Below are 12953 nucleotides of genomic sequence, written 5' to 3'. Positions count from 1 at the left end.
AGAGCTGGTTGTATTTTAAAGAAATCTTACAGAGGGCACAAGAATCAAACTATCCTGATGTGCAGGAAAACTAGCAAGTACGAAGATTGGCTTAGCAGGAAACTCTTCAGTGAACTAAAACACAAAAAGGAAGCTTTAAAGAAGTGGAAACTTGGACAAATGACTAGGGAGGAGTATAAGAATATTACTAAGGCATGCCGGGATGAAATCAGGAAGGCCAAAGGACAAGTGGAGTTGCAGCTAGCAAGGGAAGTGAAGGGTAATAAGAATGGTTTCTACAAGTAGAATCAGCAACAAGAGGAGGATCAGTGAAAGTGTGGGTCTTTTACTGAATGAGGGAGGTAACTTAGTGACAGATAATGCGGAAAAGGCTAAAGTACTCAATGCCTTTTTTATTTCAATCTTCACAGGCAAGGTCAGCTCCCAGACTACTGCACCTGGCCAGCACAGGGAGGAGGTGAGCAGCCAACAGTGGCAAAAGAACAGGCTGAAGCTATTTAGAAAAGCTTGAAGGTATACAAGTCCATCGGGTAGGATGAAATGCACCTGAGGGTGCTATTGGCCAATGGGATTGCAGAGCTGCTGGCCATTATCATTGAAAGCTCATGGCAACTGGGAGAGGGAGAGGTCCTGGAAGACTGGAAAATGGCAAATATAGTGCCCATCTTTAACAAAGGGAAGAAGGAGGATCCAGGCAACTACAGACTTTTCAGCCTCACATCAGTCCCTGGAAAAATCATGGAGCAGGACCTCAAGGAATCAATTTGTAAGCACTTGGAGAAGAAGGTGATTAGGAACAGGCAGCATAGATTCACCAAGGGCAAGTCATGCCTGACCAACCTGACTGCCTTCTATGATCAGATGACTGGCTCTGTGGATGTGGGGATAGCAGTGGACATGATATACCTTGACTTTAGCAAGACTTTTGATAGTGTCCCACAACATTCTTGCAAGCAAGTTAAGGAAGCATGGGTTGGATGAATGGGCTGTAAGGTGGATAGAAAACTGGCTGGATCATTAGAGTCAAAGGATAGTAATTAATGGCTCAGTGTCTAGTTGGCAGCTGGTATCAAGTGGAATGACCCAGAGGTTGGTCCTGGGGCTGGTTTTGTTCAATATCTTCAACAATCTGGAAGATGGGATGGAGTGAACCCTCAACAAGTTTGCAGATGACACCAAGCTGGGGTGAGGAGCAGGTAGTAGGTATATTGGAGGGTAGGGCTAGGATTCAGAGAGACGTTGACAAATTGGAGGACTGGACCAAAAGAAAGTGCATGAAGTTCAATAAGGACAAGTACAAACTCCTGCGCTTAGGACGGCACAGTCCTATGCACTGGTATGGGCTGGGGACCAACTGGCTAAGCAGCCGCTCTGCAGAAAAGGACCTGGGGATTACAGTGAACAATAAGCTAAATATGAACCAACAATGTACCCTTGTTGCAAAGAAGGCTAATGGCATATTGGGCTGCATTAGTAGGAGTGCTGCCAGCAGATTGAGGGAAGCGATTATTCCCTTGTATTCGTAACTAGTGAGGCCACATTCCAAGTACTCATGTCCAGTTTTGGGCCCCCCACTACAAAAAGGATGTAGATAAATTGGAGAGAGTCCAGCAGAGGGCAGTGCAAAGGTTAGGGGGAACATGACTTCTGAGGAGAAGGTGAGGGAACTGGGCTTTTTTAGTCTGCAAAAAAGAAGACTAAGGAGGGGAGGGATTTAATAGCAGCCATCGACTACCTGAATGGGGTTCCAAAGAGGATGGAGCTAGACTGTCCTCACTAGTGGCAGATGACACAACAAGGAACAATGGTCTCAAGTTGCAGCAAGGGGAGTTTAGGTTAGATATTGGGAAAAAAACTTTCTCACAAGGAGAGTAATAAAGCATTGGAACAGACTACCCAGAGAGTTTGTGGAATCTCCATCCTTGGAGGTTTTTAAGACTTGGCTAGATAAACGGTTGACTAGGATGATCTAGTTAAGGATGGTCCTGCTCTGAGCAGGGGTTTGGACTAGATGAACTCTTGAGGTTCTTGTCAACCCTAATTTTCTATGATTCTAAAACCTCTTTATAAAACAGAAAAGGGATGCGCACTAAAGCGTGCATCATCCAGAACAATGGTTAGAATAGGACTGGCAGCCAGTGATATGAGCCAGAACTGAAGTATGAAGAGGAAGCCAAGTTCAGGAATCACTGAATTAAGAGGGGCTGGGAAAGTGAAATCTGGCAAGAGGCTAGGTTGGGGTCAGCAAGCAGGAAGTGAAGTCAACACTTGGCAGGTTGGAGGCAAGCTTTAGCCCTATTGGTCAAGGTCTTGAGGAAACACTGGGCTGACACTTGCATTCAGTCTGTTCTATCCCTTTTTTGGCTGACTCTAAGGAATAGGTGTGCTTGTGTAGGGACAGTGTTTTATGGGCCACTGTTACACAATGGTTATGTATGGTTACACAGGTATGCTGGCTCCCAGGTAATTGTTCATCACCGGTATGACTGAGAGTTGCATCTATTTTATAACAGGGCTATAAGTAAGGAGAAGGCAAGGCTGTCTCCAGGATTTTATTGTTTATTGGAACTAGCTCAGAAACTGTGAAGGGATTTCCAGTCTCCTCCATTGTGGTTTTATGTATGAATGTGTCTGTGTCACAATCAGAAACACACAAAGCTATAGCTAAGGAAAAAAGCAATTGGTACTGTCATGGGCAGTCAAACACTGTAACTGAAAGGGACAATTTCAAGGAAACTAGGCCAAAAACCTGACCTATTTTAAAAGAGACAGCAATCTGTTCTTTTTAAAAATCATTCACACTTCATTGAGCCTCTTTCTTTTATGCCATACACAAAATCATACAATAGTAACATTCAGAATTCTCCCACCTCCTGCATATAGTGTAAGGTGCAAGTATCCCAGATTAATGACTACTTAATTTTTCCTCTTCATTGGTACCAAACCATTGAAATAAAATTTAAAACAATTAAATGGGTGAATGGAACTAAGTAGAACTAGGACATTAATATGCTACCTACACTGGACTGCTTCCCTTGTTAGAATCCTAAACAACCTGTATAGCCTAGCATAAATCAGAATGAGCTCCACTCAGTCCAAAAAAGACTTACTATCCTTTAAGGATGCTAGCTTCAAGGAAGTCTCATATCTAGAGTTTAAAGATTGGAGAGAGAGCCATATTCTTCAGTTATGTTGTTATTGGAAATCTGGCTGTGAAACTCTATTTACTTTATGTTGGACTTTAGCCAGAGGAGGCCTGGTTTCAGCAGATGGTCATGGAGTGGAGGCCAGACACTTCCTGCTGTGGACTGACTAGGCATCTATAGTGCCATTCTTGTGAGCATAGGCACACAGGGCCGTTTTAATCAAGAAGCCTACATAGAAGGTGTAACAGCTTCTGGCAGAACTGTATTGAAGAGGTAATCATGTGAACCTGCTATAGCAGCAAAGCAGCTATGTGGGCAAAGGTATCTTGAAAATTAGTATATTTGGCCAGAAGGGGAGCACCACAAAGGAGTGATACTTGCTGGACTCTTTAGGAAGAGAGAGGGGCTGACATGTTGGCCAAAGAAAACTGGAGCTGTGAAAAGAGATGCTTAAAGAATAGGACAGTTGTTGCAAAATCACATTGATTGTAGCTCTTCCTGACACAGTACTTTAGTTTTGCACTGGGGTACAGTCTAAAACTACCAGAGAAATTCACACATGTCTAGGGCTTGTCAGATACTGTTGTGTTACAACACATACTTTCAGACACAAACTAAAGAATGTATAAGTATCCAGGTAGCCTTTTCCTTTCCACTCATTCTTGCTAGCACTCTGAGAACAGGGATCAGGAAAATGTTGTTGTCCTGATATTAGATTTTTCAATATACTTCCTGCTCATAAAGGCCAAGTGCTTCAGCTGCAAAGCCATATGTAGCATTCATTCAATGGAAGCCCATTTTTATGCTGGGGAGAATGCAGAGTAATTTCTCAAGAGGCCACATGGTGCCTTCAAGCCTGTGAGATTCATCTGTGCATTCAAATCCTGGCTCATCCTTGTCTGTGCACCCAACAGGATTTATAACCATCTTGGGAATCTCTTACTACTAGGGAAGTGTACTGTTGGGAGGCATTGAATTTGGGACTCAGGAGCTGGTGAGAATGGCTCTACTTGCCTGCTACTGCTGCCTGACTGATTTTAGTATGTTTTCCTGTTACATGCTTGAGACACCTCGTAATGTGGTGCCAACCTGAAACACAAAAGGCCAGAAAGGACCACACATATGAGAAATGAGTCATGGAGGCTGCTGAGCCAGCAGAAATCATAATAGGAAGCTTGCCAACCTCTTTATCTGAAGGGAAAAAAGCTCCCATGGGCTGTTGCAACAGTGGAGGTTGGACAACGTATTGGAAGCCCACTTTACCTTGTTTCAGAGGCCTTTAAGTCTGCTGCTTAGGGTTGTGAAGGAGGAAAGCAAGGAAAAAGCTGAACTTCCACACAGGAGACATGTGCTTATTTCTTCATCACAAGCTCTGAATTTCATGGAACTCTGCACAAGTGGGCCTCTGGACCAGCACAGAAGGACATGGAGTTTTGTACAGGGGTCTGATCATGAGGAGTTCTTTGCAGGATCCATCTCCAATAATAGGAAAGATTAAGCAGCACTGAAATTGGAAGGATATCACTGAAGTTACATCCTGATTTGGTTAAACATCATTATCAACCCTTGGCTTCTAATAATTTATTTTCTAAGACTTCTGTCATAAAGCTTACACAAGGACCCTTTTTGGCCTACAGTCCCCTCATGGGCAGTGCCTTTTCCCCCCTCTGCCTGTGAAGACCATTATGTAATACGTTATGGACACTATAGCTAGAAGTTTTTCAAACAATAATCAAGGCCAAGTAAAATTATACAGAGCAAGGGATATATTATACAGGAGACCTGAGTCTGCCTCCAAAATTAAAGCTATTAAAATAAATTGCAACACTGAAGAGCCAAGATACCTCTTCTTGTGAAGCTAATGTTATCATCTTTCCTTAGAGAAAAGTACATATACTAGTGAGGGGCAGCCTTTTTGGCAGTCATACCAAATGGTAAACCCCTCACTATCCAAGTGTCATTCCAATCCCCTTCCTTGGCCCATTAGCTGCTCTGCTTTCTGCTCCTTGTCCTGTGCTCCCTGCTGACTTGTTTTGTTTTCTGCTTCCTGCCCTGTGCTCCCTGCCCATTTTGCTGCTCTGTTTTCTGCTCCTTGCCTCATCTGATGCTTTGCTTTCTGTTTCCTCCCCTGTGTTCTCTGCTCAACCTGCTGCTCTGTTTTTGGGTCCCTGCCCTATCTGCTACTATGCTGCCTGTCCCCTCCCCAGTCTGTCATGTGCCTCACAGAGGCTGTCTGTGTCATAGGTTGGACACACCTGATCTATATATTACTTTAGGAAGATCCCATATTTCCCATCTGATCTACCATCTAGGTCTCAGGGCAGGCTAACCCCAGAGTTTGAGTGAGCTTAATTCACCCTTGTCTTGCTTCACATAATCATTTATTCTTGCAGAAAATGAATGTATAATTCTAGTTTGATACCATTTGAAAAACCACTCTGTACATGAAATATATTACTATATACAGGTTTCACTCGCTTTATGCTGTACATGCATTCCTGGAAAATGGCACATAACTCAAGTTTGCATAAAGGAAATTCACTTTACAATGTAACAAATAGGGATATGTTCCAAGACCTTGATTGTACTGACCCCTAGACCCATTTTTACCACTTTTACAAGACAATTCTAGTACTCGCCAACTGCAGACAGTACACACAAGCATAGGGTGGTGGTTTATGTTACCATAATGGGAATAGCAACAACAGAAACATATGTGTCACAGACAATGAGTAAGGAGCATGGATCCACACAGGAGACTATATTTTGGTGCGCATCACTCCCACAATGCACTGCACAAAGCAGCTGACTGCAGGCTTCCACCACACCAATTGCATAAAAGTGAATTTACCTTGCATATAATGAATTTTTGGTATAAAAAGGGTCATTGCATAAGAGCAAATTCACACATACAGAACCCACATAAAGTGAGAGAAACCTGTAAGTGGCGAGGCAGTAAAGAATCTTGGCAATTGAGTATACTTGCTGTATGTTTCTATAGCTATTCAGATTGGGCAAAACCACTCTTCCTTAGCTGGAGATAAGAGGTGGGATCCTGACCAATCACTGGTGGGTCCACTTAAAACTAGGGGTGCACCACTAGAGATTTTGGGGGGTGATATCAATAGCCAATATTTAAAGAGGCATGTGGGCCAATACTGATTTGATTTCTGATACAGTTGCCTCCAGCTTGTAAGCCTGGTGTGGTGGAAGGGGAGTGGGGAGAGAAGGGGGATGGGGGGGCAGATCAATGCCACTGTGGTGAGGGAGGGGGTAGGGGCAGGGGCAGGCGCTGCCTGGGGGGTGGAGCCACAGCTCATGGCTGGGGCGGGGTGGCTCCTGCCACTGCTTGCACCCTGGGAGGGCATGGCAGGGAGCGTGTGCCCCCAGATCTGGGTGGGGTGGGTTTTCAGCCAGGGCTGCATGAGGCTCTTCTTGGCGGGGCTGGGCTCAGAGAGGGCTCCGGCAGTTCTGGGAGAATGCTGCAGCCATGCCAAATTTTGCTGCCACTCCACTCCCAGCACCACTGCTGCCAGCCACCCAGTGCAGCCCCAGCTCTTCCCGGCACGTGGGTGGAGGTGGAGCATTGAGCCAGGGCTGTGCTGTGTGGCTGGTGGTGGCAGCATTGGGAGTGGAATGGCAGCAAAATTTGGGGTGCTGCACTGTGGCTGCATGCACCACAGGCATTTATTGGCCAAATTATTGGGCCCATGGGGCTGATATCTGATACAGCCAGTTTTCTTTATATTGGTATTGATCCAATATCAGACCAATGTATCAGTGCATCCCTACTTAAAACAGGAGATTTTTATAGTGCATCTAGTCTCAGTTGTCAGGTAGTAATGCTGTGTCTTCTTCTGTGGGCCCGGCTTCTACTGGAACCAAACAAATCTCTGTCAGGACCTGTTGAGAAAGGAATCCTGTGAGCCTTTAGAATTCAAATACTAAATACTTCCTCTATTCTAATTGACTTGAGTGTACCTTAATTTCTCCCAGCTCTTGGCATGACATGCACTTGAAAGCTCTCCTGGTAAGCCAGACCCTTTAATCAGTACATAATTGAAAACATCAGTACTTCTGGACCAACTAAGCTTGGTGAGGTTATTTATCAGTTATCATATCTTCATATCACTAGTGCTGGTGCTGGATATGATTCCTGATGATGGAAACTCATTGGAAAGGCATCACAATGGAGTTTGTTGAGGCAGCATTTAAAGCTTGTGGAAGGGGCTTTTTCTAGATGTGTTTTAAAGTCAGGCTTGCTGAAGGTATTGGCTTGTCCCTATTATGAGAATAAAGAATCTGGAAGTGGTTCTTTTTACACAGACAGTTCTGCATCCTTCCATGTTATCTGCCTAGTGAAATAAAAGGCAGAGAGTTTTTTTCTTCAAAAGCATCAGACAATATATTCCCAAATGTAATTGTCAAAGACATTTCATATTAAGGACAAAAACCAAAGTGGCATCAAGATACATTAGAGAAAATCCTGAAATACAGGCTACATTGTTTTTAAACACACAACTTTTCCTTGCAGAAGGGGTTTTGGGAGATCTTAAGCTACAAAAACGGAAGAAAAATCAACATAATTCAAAACTTTTAAGCCAGCCTAGCAAAATGGGTGGTTAACTCCTACCTACCTCCAAGACCTCTCAGTGGAGTTGTCCTCTATCAGACAGCTGGTCCTTTCTCATCTTAAAACATCTAATCTTGTGCTCATGCCTGACTTCACTGTTAAGTTCATCCACTAGTGAATATCTGTGCCCTGTCCTGTAGAATATGAGACTTGACAAGATCTTTATAACTAGTGATTTTACAGCAGCCTTTAGATTAGTTATATAATAATCTACACAAGGGGAGACATGTTGCTAGCCATGTTAATATTACAAATCCTTAAATGAGCTCTTGTCCTCAAAACAGGCATGAGGATATTTGGGAATGTGACTAAATTATAGTGAAAGGGGTGAGAAGTTTCTTTGGATTGACAGGGGGATCAAATATGTCAATGCTTTATTCATGGTCATAACTTCAATCTTATTTTTTATAATATTTATATGTACAGAGCAGAAAAGAATAATACCCAAATCCTGTATATACTTACACTTCTCATGTGCTTAAATATAAGATTGTGCATAAGCATCTGTAGGACTGTGACCTAAAAAATTAAACCAGTTCCACCCTATGAGGGATACTTGGCTTAAGGTCCATTTTAAATGTTTTTATATGAGCAGTCTAGAAGCCTTGATGCATGCATCAGACTAGGAAAGTCTATGTCCTTAAGCACGCAAGCTGTGATAGACAGCTGGAGACTGTCCTCAGGTAGATGTTGCCAGAAGGCACTGAAATGAACTCTCAAGCCTAAAGTCCCTCTTTGGCCAGGTCACCTCAGTTCAGGTTCTCTCTGCTTCCTTTCACAGCTGTTAAATAAATCCCTGGCTATGTCTTCAGGTTAATTATGTTGGCACAAACTCCTCCTTATTTCATAAGATTTATCATGGGCCTACTTTCCCACTGCCTTAGACCTCATGGAATTGTTTATACTTTCACAGAGTAGTACAAAAGGTTACTCTTCTATTATATAGTGTCTTACACCCACTATACTGGTGTAAATAACTATATGAGGTGCAAGGAACGGAGTGACAAGCTCAGGGTCTTTGTCATATTTTAGTCAGCCAGGCTGGCCCTATGTATGTTGTCTTTAAAGCCAATGATTTTTTATGCTGACCTAAGCATAAATCAGTTTGGGACAGATTCCATTCTTGGTTATACTACTGCAGCTTCAGAATTATTTCAGTGAAGTAATTTACACTGGTGTTAATGAAAGCAGAGTTTGACCCTATTATAGAGCACTTCTCGTTAGCAAGAAAATATAATTGGGTATGTTCAACACCTCTGAAAATCAACGACACTTAGTTAAGTGTCTAAATATGGATACAGGTATCTACCTCTAGGCAACCAAATCTGAAAACATTTCTTCTGCTGCATACCATTCTTTAACTATAGAACATTTTTCAGTCTCTTAGGTAGTAGGATATATAGATGTAGAGCCTTCTGCTTTCTTAGCGTTGTAAGTCTTGGATTCATAGATTGGCCAGAAGGGACCTCAGAAGATCATCAGGTCCAGCCACCTGCACCAAGCAGGAAAGACAACTAGCAGTCAGGTGACCCCAGCAAGTTGACTGTCCAGTCTTCTCTTGAAGATTTCCAGGGCAGGCGATTGCACCACCTCTGAAGGGAGCTTATTCCAAAGTATAGACACCCTGACTGTGAAGAAGTTTTTCCTAATGTTGAGCCTGAATCAATCTGCCAGGAGTTTGTGGCCATTACTCCTGGTTTTTCCCTTGGGTGCCCTAGTGAACAGTTGCTCACCGAGCCCTTGATGTACTCCCCTAGTGTAGCGGTAGGCTGCTACCAGGTCCCCTCTCAGCTTTCTTTTCCCCAGGTTGAAGAGCCCCAGGTCCCTCAACCTTTCATCGTATGGCTTGCCTTTTAAGACCCTGATCATAGGGATGACTCTTCTTTGGACTCTTTCAAGCTTGTCCATGTCCTTGTTAAAGTGTGGTGCCCAGAACTGGACGCAGTACTCCAGCTGCAGTCTCACCAGTGCTGAGTAGAGCAGAAGAATCACCTCCTTGGTTTTGTTGGAGATGCATCGATTGATGTCAGAGTATTATTTGCCCTACTGGCTACAGCATCGCACTGCCAGCTTATATTCATACTGTAATCTATTATTACCCCCCAGGTCCCTTTCATTTGTGGTGCTAGTCAGTTTGGTGCCACCAAGCCTGTAGGTGTGTTGGGGGTTGCTCATCCTGAGGTGAAGCTCTTTACCTTTCTCAATGTTGAACTTAATCAGGTTCCGATCTTCCCAACTTGCTAGCCTGTGTAGGTCTGCCTGTAACTGTAGCCTATCTTCAAGCGTGACCATGCTTCCCCATAACTTGGTGTTGTCTGCAAACTTGGCCATTGAGCTCTTCACCCCCACATCCAAATCGTTAATAAAGATATTGAAAAGCACTGGACCAAGCACCGACCCCTGCCGGACACTGCTGCCCATTTCTCGCCAGGGTGACACAGATCTGTTCTCTATGACCCTCTGGGTCTTATCCTGCAGCCAGTTTCTCACCCATCTGACTTTCTCAGAGTTAAGCCCACAATCCTCCAAATTTCTCATGAGGACATCATGGGATACAAGATCAAAGGCCTTTTGGAAGTCTAGGTATACAATGCCAACCTGCTCTCTTGTGTCCAGGTGGCGAGTTACCTGGTCATAAAAGGAGATGAGGTTGGTAAGGCAAGACCTGCCCGCAACAAAGCCATGCTGACTGTCATTCAGAATCTTACCTTCTGCAAGCTTATTGCACATAGACACCTTGATGAACTTTTCTAGGATTTTCCCTAGGATGGAAGTTAGGCTGATTGGCCTATAGTTACCCGGGTCCTCCCTCCCGCTCTTTTTGGGGATAGGCACAACATTGGCCCTCTTCTATTCCTCAGGGACTTCTCCAGAGTGCTACGAATTGTGGAAGAATTTTGCCAGGGGTTCTGCAATGACTTCGGCCAGCTCCTTCAGCACTCTCGGATGAAGATCATCTGGTCCTGCTGACTTGTATACGTCTAATTTTATGAATTGGTCATACACCAATTCTATGGCAATAGTAGGAAGGCAATTATTCCTACCGTGCTCATCCTCTACTCTACCTGGCGTGGTTTTCCCCTTGGTCTGGTGAAAGACAGAGGCCAAGTAGTCATTCAGGAGTTCAGCTTTCTCCTGGGTGCCAGTAACCAGCTCTCCTGAGTTGTTGAGCAATGGTCCCACACTCCCATTTGTTTTCCTCCTGTTCCCTATGTACCTAAAGAAGGACTTCTTGTTGTCCTTGATTCCCATTGCTAATCTAAGTTCAGTCTGTTCCATGCAAATGCAGGCCAAATCAGACTTCTTTGTTATTGAATACCCTGTGAATTTATTTCTAAGTTCTGCTGTATTCTTTCAGAATGTTCCCTGTCTCACAAAAATAGTTTGTTCAACTTATGAATAACTTTTGCAAATCAGTCAGTCAGTTTGGAATAGGTCTACAGTGCCTTATTGCAGTCACATTGCAAGGTCCCTCATGCAGACACTTTCCTTCACCCATGGTCTGATAATACAAGGTAGTGGACACCAACTACTAGTGATTTCTGTGGGAGGATAGGATGCCTGGGACCTCTCAGGATCAGTTTGAAAAAGTATTTTTCTTTCTCTATAATGAAAGGCCTGAACGGGAATGATCTTTTCTTATACTTATTGGTCAGCCATCGCAATAGGACCCTGATCTCTGTTGAGCCTTGTGGTATCACTGTCACATGCATAAGAGTCCATTTCAAAGCTGGTGATCAGGTTACAATGTCCAGGCTTTTCCCACAATTAAAGAAGTTAAAAATATACTTAAACCGAGAAGGAAAAAGAAAAGGTAAGATTAGGTCTAAGGTGTAAGAGTTGAGCCATGGTCTTTATGAGGCCCAGGAAACCATCTGTGTCTCAGAAAGGTGTCATGCCTGTTACCAGATCCTAATGTAATTATAAATCCCTCCACCTCAAAGATAAATACAGTAATGATTTGGGGATTATTAGAGAGGAGGTTATTTGCTATGTTAGAATGGAAAATGGCTACAATGCAGTCATTCCTGATGCAACTGAAACATAGTTTGACCTTCTGCTGTAGATGGGACTGCAACTTAATAGTAGTGTATTCTGAAATGAGAGTTTTGGCTCCATTTAGTTTAGGACAGGTGTGGGCAATTATTTTGGGTGGGGGGCCACTTACTGAGTTTTGGCAAGCCATCAAAAGCCACATGACAGGCAGCCAGGGGCAGATAAATATTAATTTTCTAATTTTTTTAGGGGCCCCACAGGCCAGATAGAATGTCCTGATGGACTGCATCCAGCCCATGGGCTGCATTTTGACCATCCCTGGTTTAGGACATAGTGTTGAAAATAACTGATTCTGTCTACATCTGGTAGACTGAGGCAAGTGATAATTATATAGGAAAAGCCCCATAAGCATGGGAGATTTTCCAGAGTAGATGTAAATTAATTTCTTTTTGCTGCTACATGATGCCAGTATGTGTGTAGGAGTGTGTGATTACTGCTGAATTCTCGGAGCGATAGGACAGAGAACTAAATTTGTAAGGGATGAAAATGACCAGGTTTTCTACCCTCAAAAACAACTAACTTGCTTTGTATGTTTTATTTTAAACTAAAAGTAATATGATAACATTTCATACATCTGAAATACTGTTATTTTTTCTGATTTATTATATTGATCCATCATTATGCAAACATTTAAGAATTTGATTAACTTTACTGTAATGGGTAATTGTATCAGGTTCAGTGGAATGATTCACTATGATACAGTTACAAGATTTCAAGATCAAGGCTATAGGCAGGCTGTTCAAACTTGATGTGCTCATTGGATCATGTTGGATCACATTCTGCTCTCAGATAAGTATGAACATTTCCAATTGTTGACAGCAGCCCTGGCCTTACTTAGATCAACATGTAAACTGCCATAAAGCTAGAAAGTATTCCCAGGTATATACATCTTGGTCTTATTACAACAGTTCATAATGCATGTTAATATTGTCTTGCTGCCAAAAAGGCTTGGCATTTCAGGACTTTAAATTTAGCACCTTCAAGATTGAGTGACCTTTTTAACTGTTCCTGTTTACAGATGCTACTTGCATTCTTCTTCCCCATTCCTGAAGTCCTTGGGGAGGCTTTTTAGAAATTTCCAATTCAAGGCTACTATAGATAGATATATATTATTATTA

Source organism: Alligator mississippiensis, chromosome 11 (genome assembly GCF_030867095.1).
Source record: "Alligator mississippiensis isolate rAllMis1 chromosome 11, rAllMis1, whole genome shotgun sequence".
NCBI classification, from domain to species: Eukaryota; Metazoa; Chordata; order Crocodylia; family Alligatoridae; genus Alligator; species Alligator mississippiensis.
This window is presented reverse-complemented; position numbering follows the sequence as displayed.